Source organism: Panthera onca, chromosome B3 (assembly GCF_046562875.1).
Source record: "Panthera onca isolate mPanOnc1 chromosome B3, mPanOnc1 haplotype 2, whole genome shotgun sequence".
Classification (NCBI taxonomy): Eukaryota; Metazoa; Chordata; class Mammalia; order Carnivora; family Felidae; genus Panthera; species Panthera onca.
The window spans coordinates 138,411,370-138,424,902 of NC_138344.1; the positions used below are offsets into that span (position 1 = coordinate 138,411,370).

The following is a 13,533-nucleotide window of genomic DNA, read 5'->3' on the forward strand; positions in this document are numbered from 1 at the left end:
CCTAGAGACTCCTGTAGCCATACCTCTTCTGTCTTGCATGGAGCCCACTTAGCTTTGGGGGGAATTGTCTTCTCTGCTTCATATCACAAAACTCTAGACAGTGGTTCTTTATCTTCACCCGAGAACTGTTTCATGCTCTGGCATAGCAAAGTGTCTGCAGACAGAGATAAGCTATGTTTTCACATTTTTGTCTGCAAAATTAATGATCTACAACTACAATAAAACCATCATCTCCCGTCACCAGTGGGGATCCCAGGACATTCTGAGCTTAAAAACACACACAGACTCACACACACAAAACCTCAATGGCAAACAGTGCAGATGTTTTTATTTTTCCTTTTCCTTCAGTAGTGTTTGCGTTGGTTAGAAACATGGAATCATAAAATGCTATTGTCAAAACCCTCCTCGGAGATTTTCCAGCCCAAAGGCTTTATTTGACCAGAGGGGAGATGCGGGATGGGGGTTGGGTCCAAGCGTGTTCTGTCGGGGGACCTGCCCGGTCCAGGATGGAATCTTCAGCCCCGTTTTCTGCTCTTCAGCTGCCTGGTGATGCCTTTAAGTTCTCCACCTGGGCAGAGGGCTGGGAAGGCCCCAGCCCAGGTCTTGAAAAGTTGGCTGCCCTTGAGTCCCCAGCCCTGTCGTCTTCTGCTGCCTAGTGGTTCCTGCACTGGCTGAATACAGACTCTGATCTCTGCTCACGACTCTGCTTCGGGCTGACTTCCTTCCGCCTCTCTTCAGACCCATGGGAACCTTTGAGGCGGTAAAAAACGATGCTTCAAGGCAGGCTGCCCCTTGGCAGACAGGCACCTGCATGATTGCACCGGTCGTTAGAACACTGAAGTGTTTTCCAGTGGTAAACGGCTGCTGCCTGCCTCCTCAAGCACCCCCCCTCCCCTGCCCTGACCACTCAGTCATCCAGCAGCTGTGAGCTTAGCTTTGCCAGCAGAGGCCCCCAGGACCCCAGCTAAGAGCATGGGATCCGGAGCCAACCTGTCTGGATTGAAACCCTGGTTCCTCTTTGGCTCTGTGACAATGGGCAGGTTGATTAAATTCTTCTCGAAGCCTCAGTCTCCCCATCTGCAAATGGGGATATATACACACCCCACAGGGCCGCTGGGAGATTCACACTAATAAAAATGTCCTGGCTTCTATCTTTCTCACTACTGTCACCCTATACCTGCTCTCCGTGTCCCTAAATCAGCAGTGAGGGTGAACTGAGGGCCTCTGTCTTGTCCTTAGGCTAGATACAGCCACACGCCAGGGGCCATGCAGGACAGAGAGGAAGTAGGCTCTTCCCAAGAGCTTTTCTCCCTTGAATCATGCTGGTGATGCCTGTGACCTTCTGGGCCCTGGGCTCTGCCTGTGTATACTGACTGTGGCTTCTTTCTTGTCAGGACCACTGGGTCTACTTCCTTAGAACCAGCTGTCCTCTCCTGCCACCCACATTCTAACTACAGTGAGGGCTGCTGTCACCCCAGTCACGACCTTCGTGAGGATTGGAAACAGGTAGCCCCTCTGGACAAGCGTATGACTTGGCAGTTGGACCACAGGCCAGATTTCTGGCTCTCCTCACCCCTTTGGCTGTGTACCCTTTGTGCAGTGCACATCCCATACAACTGTATATGGCATCCCTGCTGGCAGCAGTCAGGAGGCATTTAGGAAGGGTGCCGATAGATTTGTAAGCTAAAAACCATAGTCATGAGTCCAAGCTTTGCTTTATAATCCAATGACGTGGTTAATAAAGTGTCCCAAACCCTCGATATTTATTCACTAATCATTTGTTGAGCCCACTATGTGCCAGACTCTGAGGATACAGACATGACCAGGATCTGACTAGTCAGGACTCGATACCGGGGTCAAGGCAGGAAGACCTGTCCGGGGCTGGAATCCAGGAAGGGGTCTCCTCTGCCAGGCCTTCCCGCCAGGGCTGGTCTGTGCTCTGACTTCAGCCCCATCGGCTGGAGGAACTCAGCCTTTCTTACTTCCACCGGCTCCCTGCTCAGAAGGCCCTCTGTTCCTGTATCTTCTTTCCCGGGGAGGCTGACCGTGCATCCTGCCGTCTCAGCCCGGCTGCCCCCTGGAGGGGAGCCGGTTAGGCAGTGGACAGCATGCTCCCCTGTGCACCTTCGCAAGCGCGGCGGTGTCAGAAAAAGGACACAAGGAACCTGCGCAGGGTTTGCAGATGAGCGAGTTTTGCCGCCGTGTGCTCCTCGAACAGGCTCACCTTTTGCACGGTATTAATGTAAAAGTTTCATTTAAAAGACACCAGCTGTGGTCCTACCCAGGTTTATTCACATGGGACCTTCGCTGGGTCAACTTAATACTTAACTACTGCTTATTATCCCATCAGTCTTCAGGGACAACCCATGATCTAATTGCCCGGCATTTATGTTGCTTGGTAACCACACATAGAGAATAATAGTCCTTAAAGGGGCAGTGCGGAATTTCATGCCCCTGTCGTGAAGTACCCTTCGTTTCCCAGAGCACCCTGTGTTTTTTAATTCAGTGAATAAAAATGTGTAATGAATAATTAATTATGTGCTTGGAGGCACAATAGCTGCCTACTTTTGAATATTCATCAGCGGCATTATTAATTCACTAGAAATCCCAGGGAGGAATGGGGTAGGCTTTTAGCCTAGCTGGAGGACTTAAAGATAATGCTTTGCAACACGCACAAACTTTTCGAGAGCCGACTTTTCTTTGGGCGTCGCTTTCTGGTTAATTTTCCTCTTTCAAGAACGTTTCGCCATCCCTGCGGAGGTGGTGGGACGCACAGACCACCGGTGACCATGAAGAAAGGCCCACCCTGGACCTCCCGCCTGGAAAGTACATTAATAACCAGGCCCCCTGGCCCCCCGCGGCCCAGAGTGTGCTCGCAGGAGCCAGGGGCCTGGTGGCAGAGGCGGGAGCCCACGGTGGCTTCTGGAAGCGAAAGCAGAAGGCGCGTTTGACAGCTTCACACTTTCCCACTTGGGACCTTCTCCTGTCGCGGAGATGGGGACGATGGTCTCTTCCTCTGCAGCCTCTGGTGGACGGATCTGGTCTGTAACGGGCCGTGGGCAGAGAGCCCGTGTCAGCACTGGAAGCCTGGCCTCTGGGCCTCCTGGTGGCGTCCTCCTAAACACACCTGTGACGAGCCTCACCCCGAAGGCTGGTGCCGTTTCCTGCTGCACTTTTCTGCGACCTTCCATGGGGCTGTCACTCCTTACCCCACATCTCCAGTTAGCCTGTGGGAATCTCCCCTGGCCAATGCAACGATGCATGCAGAAGGGGCTGGCTGGAGCTTCTGTGGAGTTTTCTGGAAAGGAGGTGGGGAGGGAGTCCTGTCTCCCCTCTGCCTTGCTCCTCTCCTCCAGCCTGCAGTGTAGATGAGGCTCCAGCCGCCATCTTGGCCCATGAGATAACTCTGAGGATGAAAACAATGTGCTTGGAGATTGGGTAAGAAACATGGAAAGAATCTGGATCCCTGGGGACCTTGGAAGTACTGTACCAGCCCAGAACTACCCTCTCTCCATGCTTCTTCCACATGAGAGAGTGATGAACCTCTCACTGTTTAATCGGGATCATTCTAGGCCTTCGGCTGTGTTCTGCTGAACCAAATCTTAGTCTAGATCCCTGCCCCGCTCAGAGTTCTGTCATTGTTGCTGCATTCTTGTTGGGTCCCTTAGCATCTGGTAGCCGTGGAAGCTCTTTTGAAAGCTGAAGTCTCGAGTAATAAAATATAGCTTGTGTACCCCAGGTGCAAGAAGGTGCTTTAAAAGCAATGTTCTGGGGGGTGCCTGGGTGTTTCAGTCGGTTAAGCGTCCGGCTTTGTCTCCGGTCAAGATCTCGCGGGTTGTGGGTTGGAGTCCCGCATCGGGCTCTGTGCTGACGGCTCGGAGCCTGGAGCCTGCTTCGGATTCTGTGTCTCCCTCTCTCTCTGCCCCTCCCGACTTGTGCTCTCTCTCTCTCTCAAGAATAAATAAACATTGCTCTCTCTCTGCCCCTCCCCCGTTCATGCTCTGTCTCTCTCTGTCCCAAAAATAAATTAAAAACGTTGAAAAAAAAAATTTTAGAAAAAAAAAAAAAGAATAAATAAACATTGAAAAAAAATTTTTTCAAGCAATGTTCTGTAAGGAAGGCTGCAGGCTTCTCTTTGGGTCTCCCTGGGGCCCCAGAACCTTACCTGGAAATGGCAGGAGGTTTAGACAGCTCTCTGTAACTGGTTTAAAGGCGTTATTCAATTTAGTCCACGAAAGGATTATTCCAACCCGGTTGAACTCACCCTCTGAAACGTGCTTCCACAGTTCATCGTGCCTAAAAGGCTATCAAACACAAGGTGCACTATTATTTTATATATCACCAAGCAACAAACAAATGCTGCCAGTTATCACTGTAAAATGCATCCTGATTTTGGAAATATGAAATGTGAAAAAAAACCACGTGCTTTTTGGAATCCACGAACTAAGGTACACACAGTTAACTGTGCTCTTAACTTCAGCATGTAATGGTTCACGGCAACCGCGGCTCCCACATAGAATTCTGCTACTCACTCCTGCTTCTGTTCTTGCCAGGAGATAGGGGAGGCCCTTCTGGATCCCAAGTAGTTTTCGTTCCACAGCGAGAATACCAGGAAGGAGACCGCTTCTGGAGTCAGAGCCTTATTTCTCTTGGCAGAATATATCTGTGTCTCTATGTGTGCAGTTACCCCAAAGTCACCTTCGGTACTAAATCGCTCTCGCTGGTGATTCTGGGTGTGGTTCGTTCCCTCCACTCTGCTCAGGAGAGTCCCCGGCAATGGCCCTGCATTACCGAGGTGCGGATTTCCCTGGAGCTTGGTCCTCTCTCCCCCTGCCCCTGGGCTCCAGCTTCTGCCCGTGCGTGTTGCCTGCACTGTACCTGCATTTTGGTGATGGGAGGGACGTCTCTGTCTCTCTGTATCGGATGCCATTGATGCGCTGGCCCACGTCGCCTCAGCCTACTGGTGCACCTGCAGCTGGGTGGGCCGACGTCAACCCACCAACAGCTTCCCAGCGTGCACCTGACTCTTTTGCTCCGCCTTCCGGTTTTTCCCCATCCACTTGGAAGTTGCTATCGCTGCTCAGCCGGAGGTGAGTAAATGCTGCAGCCTTCCCACTGATGTAAACTGAGGCCCGCCCCCATGGCTTCTCAGAGGGACCCCAGCAAGATTAAGCCCCGGGTTCCCACAGTGGCAACCCTGCCAGTGGCCTCTGGATGGGGTCATGCTATGAGGGATCCTCGCGGACTTTATAGGGTTTTCTCCCCTCCCTGTCTCCTTTTTCCTGCTCTCTCACTTGTGCTGCCCTGAGTCAACCGACCTGCCTCAAAGTCCTTCGGTCAGGATCTGCTATTTATCAGAAGGAGTAACTTCCTGATTGGGCTCCAGGCTAAAAAAAAAATTTTTTTTCGCCAACACACAGACAAGTGGACGCCCTATAAGAAACCTTCCTTGTGGCTTACGAGTTGTAATAGGCTATCACAGTAACGGTCTTGGAGAGCCACACCTGCAGGGAGCCCTGTCCTTCTGCAGTCCCCTGCAGCCACGCTGGCCTGGCTGTAGGACTCACTTTGGCCAATGAGACAGAAATAAACGTGATGCAAGCAGAGGCGGTAAGTGCTTGCACATTTCGGGAGGGTCTGTTAACATACAAGGAGGTCCAGTCCTGCCTCCCGGGGGACGAGCCACCACACCTAGCAGAGCTGAGACCCCTCAGCCAACAGCCGGCACCAACTGCAACATGTGAATGAAGCCGCAGGCCAGGGCCCGCCTTCACCAAACTCCAGTTTACACATTGAATTGTTTTCAACCCAGCCCAAACCAGCAGATTTCGAGCCAAGGAGACCCCGCTTGCTTTACATACCCTGAGAAACTGTGCCCGACGTCCGCGAGCCACGGGTAAGAGAAACCCTGCACCCATAAAGAAAGACCTCACGCCGAGGCTGCCTTCTGATGCCCTCTGACCCAGGACTCCCCTCTGGGAGCAACATCACCTAGGCTTGTAAGACCCCTCTCCAAGCCCCCTCTCTCCCCGGGAGTTCATTTGCCTTCACCCCTTCTGGGTGGTGGCCCTCCCTCCTTCTGCCATTGTCCCCCGACAGGACCATGCATTGAGGGCCTTCTCTCACATGCAGACTTGTCAGAACTACACCACATAAAGATTTGCGCATGATATTGCCACCCCGTGGTTGTATCTTTCCACCTGATCACTACAACGGCAGAGATCAGAACAGACTGAACCCACGAGGGATGCAGCCTTCCGGAAGGGCAGCTGTGGGGTCCACCCTGGGCGGTGTGGGGGCTCAGAGCCTATAAAGACAGGGCATGGTATGCAGGAGTGACCCACAGCTAGATGGCCGAGATAGAGGGCCTGGGAGAGAGAAAAGTCGGCTGGGGGAAGAGAAGGGAAACCCTCCAGGAGAATCAGAAGCAAGGAGAGGACAGGTGATTATTAAGAGTTGTTACGATTAGGTTCTTCAGAAGCTTTTTATCTTCATGAGGTCCCAGTAGTTCATTTTTGCTTTTAATTCCCTTGCCTTTGGAGACGTGTCAAGTAAGAAATTGCTGCGGCTGAGGTCAGAGAGGTTTTTTCCTGCTTTCTCCTCTAGGGTTTTGATGGTTTCCTGTCTCACATTCAGGTCCTTTATCCATTTTGAGTTTATTTTTCTGAATGGTGTAAGAAAGTGGTCTAGTTTCATTCTTCTGCATGTTGCTGTCCAGTTCACCCAGCCCCATTTGTTGAAGAGACTGTCTTTTTTCCATCGGATACTCTTTCCTGCTTTGTCGAAGATTAGTTGGCCTGGAAAGGAAACAATCAACAAAACTAAAAGGCAACCGATGGAATGGGAAAAGATATGTGCAAATGACATATCGGACAAAGGGCTAGTATCCAAAATCTATAAAGAACTCACCAAACTCCACACCCGAAAAACAAATAATCCAAGGAAGAAATGGGCAGAAAACATGAATAGACACTTCTCTCAAAAAGACATCCAGATGGCCAACAAGCACATGAAAAGATGCTCAACGTCACTCCTCATCAGGGAAATGCACATCAAAACCACACTGAGATATCACCTCATGCCAGTCAGAGTGGCTAAGATGAACAAATCAGGAGATTATAGATGCTGGAGAGGATGTGGAGAAACGGGAACCCTCTTGCACTGTTGGTGGGAATGCAGACTGGTGCAGCCGCTCTGGAAAACAGTGTGGAGGTTCCTCAAAAATTATAAATAGATCTACACTATGACCCAGAAATAGCACTGCTAGGAATTTACCGGAGGGATACAGGCAGGAGTGCTGATGCATAGGGGCCCTTGGACCCCAATGTTTATAGCAGCACTTTCAACAATAGCCAAATTATGGAAAGAGCCTAAATGTCCATCAACCAATGAATGGATAAAGAAATTGTGGTTTATATACACAATGGAATACTCCGTGGCAATGAGAAAGAATGAAATATGGCCTTTTGTAGCAACGTGGATGGAACTGGAGAGTGTTATGCTGAGTGAAATAAGTCATACAGAGAAAGACAGATACCATATGTTTTCATTCTTATGTGGATCCCGAGAAACTTAACAGAAGACCATGGGGGAGAGGAAGAAAAAAAAAGAGGTTAGAGAGGGAGGGAACCAAAATATAAGAGAGAATAAACTGAGGGTTGATGGGGGGGACAAGGGAGAGAGGAAAATGGGTGATGGGCATTGAGGAAGGCACCTGTTGGGATGAGCACTGGGTGTTGTATGGAAATACAACAATACAATTGGACAATAAATTTCATGTTAAAAAATAAATAAATAAAGGAGCTCCCAAAGAGCGATTTAAAAAAAAAAAAAGAGGGGCGCCTGGGTGGCGCAGTCGGTTAAGCGTCCGACTTCAGCCAGGTCACGATCTCGCGGTCCATGAGTTCGAGCCCTGCGTCAGGCTCTGGGCTGATGGCTTGAGCCTGGAGCCTGTTTCCGATTCTGTGTCTCCCTCTCTCTCTGCCCCTCCCCCGTTCATGCTCTGTCTCTCTCTGTCCCAAAAAAGAAATAAATAAAAAAAAACGTTGAAAAAAGAAAAAAAAAAAAAAGAAAGAAAACACTGTATCTCAATCCAGAATTTGGTGAAAGAGAAGAATCCAGGAAACTTTATTTCTTGATGAGAAGGCTTTAAAGTATATATACTCCTTGGGGCGCCTGGGTGGCTCAGTCGGTTAAGCGTCCGACTTCGGCTCAGGTCATGATCTCGTGGTCCGTGAGTTCGAGCCCCGCGTCAGGCTCTGTGCTGACAGCTCAGAGCCTGGAGCCTGTTTCGGATTCTGTGTCTCCCTCTCTCTGACCCTCCCCCATTCATGCTCTGTCTCTCTCTGTCTCAAAAATAAATAAACGTTAAAAAAAAAATTAAAATATATATACTCCTTGTGTTTTCAGATACAAAACTGGACCAAAAGGTCTGATCCCTGAATAGTGTCCCACGGAAAAGCAGTGAAGTCCAAGCAAGTCAACCATTAGCCACACCTCTTGAAGAACATAATCTTTTTTCTAAATATGAAATTTATTGTCCAATTGGTTTCTATACAACACCCAGTGCTCATGCCAACGGGTGCCCTCCTCAATGCCCATCACACATTTTCCCCACCCTTGTCCCCCCATCAACCCTCAGTTTATTCTCAGTTTTTAAGAGTCTCTTATGGTTTGGCTCCCTCCCTCTCCAACTTTTTTTTTCCCTTCCCCTCCCCCATGGTCTTCTGTTAAGTTTCTCAGGATCCACATAAGAGTGAAGTGAGAGTGGCTAAAATGAACAAATCAGGAGACTACAGATGCTGGAGAGGATGAGATACAGTGTTTTCATTGTTTACAGGTGAAACAATATCCATGCAGTCATGGCTTTAACTATGGCTGTTTCCCCAACAAAGTTAAACTTTTATTGGGGCGCCTGGGTGGCTCCGTGGGTGAAGCATCTGACTCGTGATCTCCGCTCAGGTCACAATCTCAAGGTTTGTGACGTAGAGCCCCACGTCAGGCTCCTGCTTGGGATTCTCTCTTTCCACCCCTCTCCTACATATGCACGTGAGCTCTCTCACTCTCTCAAAATAAGTAAAAAAAAAAAACTTTTTACAAAAGTTACACTTTTATTCAAGTTTCCCAGGAAGTTCAGGCCTGTGGATTTAGATCAACGCAAGACCTTGTATCTTAGCTCTTGGGTGGAGACTGGAAGTAATATTGACATGTACCTTTTATTCCTGGGAGCATAACATTGTGCTGATATTAACCGTCAGAGTGCAAGGGAACGCAGCATTCTAGACTTCTGCCCCCCTTACGTTTCAAGTAAAGAGGGGAAGAATCATGAATAATAGATATGGAGATAAGAGAATGAAACTGGGAAATCAATTTACTGCAAAATATTTGCATATTTTATTAAAAGCAACTGTGTATGAGACCCATAACAGGGTGAGATGATTTATATTTTGATTTGATTTGTGTACATTATGCCCCTGGGAGGACTCGTCTTCCCCATCGGTGTGGAAGACTTGTGGTGCGTCAGGGTTCAGAGAAGAGGCATTTGGATGTTGACTCCAAGCCTCTTGCATTACAGAAATGGAAACTGAGGTCTGGGGGAAATTACAGGGGTGGGTGGCGGACAGTTCATCCAGAAATTCCATTGTCCTAAAAGTGTAAGGGACACGATAAAGACATGAAGTAAATCATATGAGTTCATCTCCAGATTTTTACGGCTTTGCTTCAAGGTAGGAAGAAAAGAATCCTCACCTCCTGATCTCCTTAGAAAAACATACAGATGAATGAGCGTATTTGGACGTATTTGACATCTATCATGACAGAGACAAATTTTTCGTTGAATGTATATCCAAGACACCGCTCTCTTCCCCCATCCCATCACTGCTCCAAGAACAAGTGATAGCAAACAGATCTCTTTGCAGTGAGACGGTGGGACATTTGTGGAATATTTCCTCCTTACTTCAAACCCTCTCTGCTACATTAAAAAAAATGTTTAAAAGTTAAGTCCCTGGGGCGTCTGGGTGGCCCAGTCAGTTAAGCGTCCAACTTCGGCTCAGGTCATGATCTCGCGTTTCATGAGTTTCAGCCCCACGTCAGGCTCTGTGCTGACAGCTCAGAGCCTGGAGCCTGCTTTAGATTCTGTGTCTCCCCCTCTCTCTGCCCTTCCCCCACTCGTGCTCTCTCTTTCTCTCTCTCAAAAATAAACAAACATTAAAACAATCAAAAGGTAAGTCCCTGATGGCTACTGATTGTGTGACAATGTCTAAAGCTTGGGACTGTTACCCGCTTAAAACCAGAAGGCCTGACATGATCAGTGTATCTCTGTTGGGTTTGTCTGCAGTTTATGTCACCCACAAAACCATGGTTGTATTTGGTAGCTTGGGTTGATTTTTTCAGGAAACCACTCTTCCCTTTCAGCTGCAGCCTTACAGATTCATGGGTCCACCATGCTGCTCAAGAACCCCCCACATTTCTTTTCTAGGACCCTCTCCCGTTTCCCACCAATGTCTTCCAAACTCTCCACTGTCCTCACCCTCCTTCCCTCTCAGAGGATGGCTGTGCCTCCTGCTGGTCAGTAAACAGAAGCTGTTCAGGTGTCTGCAGAGCTTGGTTACTAGACTGCCTACTTTCAGCACTATGCCTGGCACAGAGCATGTTTGCTGAGTAGTTGAACGGATGAAGCAGCAGCCCTAGGAGGTGTAGGTTCAGTGGAGCAGGTGTTCAATGAAAATAAGGAAAGATAGCGAAGCAGAGAACTCATTGGAAATGGCTTGTTTCAGAATGGGAAGACCGGGATCTAGAGCAAGTTCTGTCATCAACTATCCGCATGACTTTTGGAAAATATGTCTGCCTGCCTTCCTTCCATCATCCACCCATCCATCCTTCTATCTTTCCATCCATCCATCCATCCATCCATCCATCTATTCCTCCATTCATCCTCCATCCTCCACATCCATCTTCCACATCCATCCATTCATCCTCCTATCCATCCTTCCATCCATCCATCCATCCATCCTTCCATCCATTCCTCACATCCATCCATCCATCCATCCATCTGTCCATCTATCCATCCATCCATCCATCCATCTTTACTTCCATCCATCCATCCATCCATCCATCTATCCATCCTTCCTTCCATCCATCCATTCATCCTTCCATCCATCCTTCCATCCATCCTCACATCCATCCATCCATCCATCCATCCATCCTTCCATCCGTTCCTCATATCCATCCATCCTTCCTTCCATCCATCCTCACATCCTTCCATCCATCCATCCATCCATCCTTCCATCCTCTTATCCATCCATACATCCATCCTCACACCCATCCATCCTTCCATCCATCCTTCCTTCCATCCATCCATCCATCCATCTATCCATCCATTCTTCCATCCATTCCTCACATCCATCCATCCATCCATCCTCACACCCACCCATCCATCCTCACATCCATTCATCTATCCATCATCCATCCAATCAATCAATCATTCATTCATCATCCCATGAGCTATCACAGCACCCACCTCAAGCTGGGCATCATGCTGGGCACTGAGAGTACAGACTCAGTAAGACACACACTCTGCCTATGAAATGCTCACCAGTAAGAAGCATGAATAACTAACACAGCAGGGTGAAGACTGCAGTGGAGCATAGAGTTGGAGCCCAGAGGAAGGTGGTCAGGGAAGACGGGGGCCCTGTACCTGGAGCTGGAAGGGGAATGAGTCAAGTGAGGAGGGAAGGGAAGAGAAGAGGGCTCTGGCAGGGCAGAGACCTGGGAGCACTACACTGCAGAAGGGTCTGAAGGGTTATATGAGCCTATGTGAATATCTACCTGCAACAGAAAATCCAGTGGGAGAATATTCTTCACCCCGGCCATCCAGTTTCCATGATGCCACTAGGGAGCCAAGTCCTGGACTTGTCATTTCAGATGGATAAGACAGCTGGTGTGAGGGACAGTTCAAGATTCCCCAAGTCTATGTATTAGTAGCCTTTTGACCTTGGAGCCTGCCTTGGGTTGCTGGGGCTCCCAGTCTCCCTTGTATTTGTGAATGGGGAGTGCCCTTGTGGTACAGATGAGGACACTGGGTCCCAGAGAAAGATAGGACTTGTCCAAAGTCACGTACAGCCATGTGCAGCCAAAATGTTAGGTTGCATTACTCACAGAGGCATTCAGAAATGAAGAGTGTTATCCAGAGAATGAGGGTCAGAGGAAAATCAGGCACAGGATTCAATTCCTTAGAAATCTGACTCACACACAGCTTTTAAAGAATGAAGTACTGGGTGATTCTTTTGTTTCCCGGATCTATTTCTCCTCCCTCTGCTCGTGCACCCCGCTGCCTTCTGGGGCATCACCTCTTCTTTGTATGCATCCTGAGGGGGTCCATCAAGTCGAAGGGCCCTTTGCTCCCTAGGTGGGGAATGGGCATGTGACCTGTGGCTCAGCCAATCAGAATCTCTCCTGAGATCCTTGGCCAGGGAGGCTGGGTGTTGGTTCACCCCAGAAATGGCCTCCTGAGGGATGGTCCTTGCTACCTACACTCCCTGAGCCACTGTGTCCTGTCTGTGTGTGTCTGGCCCAGCTTTCCCCCTCTTTGTTTCTTTTCTTTTTTATTTTTTTTATTTGAGAGAGAGAGAGAGAGAGAGAGAGCAGGAGAAGAGGGGCACGGGGAGACAGAGAGAGAGAGACAGAGAGAGAGAGAGAGAGAATCCCAAGCAGGCTCCACACTCAACATGGAGCCTGAGGTGGGGCTCAATCCCATAACCCTGGGATCATGACCTGAGCTGAAATCAAGAGTTGGACGTTGAACTGACTGAGCCACCCAGCGCCCCAGCTGTCCCTCTCTTCTGTGAGTGTCCCCTGTGTGTGGCAGTGGATGGGCTGTTGTGTCTCCCTTAGCCTCCATTTCCTCATCTGTACAATGGCAAAATAATCGCACCTTGCAGTGCTGTTGTAGAGATCAAGCGAGTCAGTGGGGCGAATGCACCCTGCAAACTGTAAAGTGCCCTAGGCATTTGAGAAGATGTGACGATGATTATGATAATTACCAGCTCGTGGTCACTGAAAGCACAGCCCACGAGTGTTCTGGACGGCCCTCGTGAGAGGACATGGCCGCCTTCCACCAGCGACTCCACTTAAAATGTATTGCAGAGGGAGCCCGCGGGGAATAGACTCTGCTGAATTCACCGTTTTGCATGCTGTTCATTAAAAAGCATTTCTAAAAATAGGCCCGTGTCAGAGAAGGTGTCCCAGACAGGAACGCTCTTCTGAGCTTGACCCAAATCCCTGTGATCTCATTCTCCACCAGCCTGGCTGCCTGGGAGACGGCCCTGACCCAGCTCAGCTTCTGTGGTCATTTTCTGCCTCTGGAGAGGTGCGGAGCCCTTTCTCTGCATGTTTGGGGCATGAAGTGCCATCTGGGACCACGGCCTTCTGATGTGCTGGTGAAGCTGCTTCCTTCTCTAAGGGCAGTCCCGATGGACTCATCTGTGATGTGCCCTGGGTCCTTCAAGCCCGGCCTCTAGTTCAGGCTCCTTTCCT

The 13,533-nt window shown here is 49.3% G+C and overlaps 1 long non-coding RNA gene across 1 annotated transcript; it reads right to left on the reverse strand.

The window, feature by feature from the left end:
• Positions 1–311: 311 nt before the first annotated feature.
• Positions 312–2,458, reverse strand: LOC132668542 (uncharacterized). The gene is made up of 2 exons (XR_009605607.2): positions 2,225–2,458; positions 312–750 (listed from the first exon to the last, which is right to left on the reverse strand). It is a non-coding gene; the product is annotated as an uncharacterized LOC132668542 (long non-coding RNA).
• Positions 2,459–13,533: the final 11,075 nt, after the last annotated feature.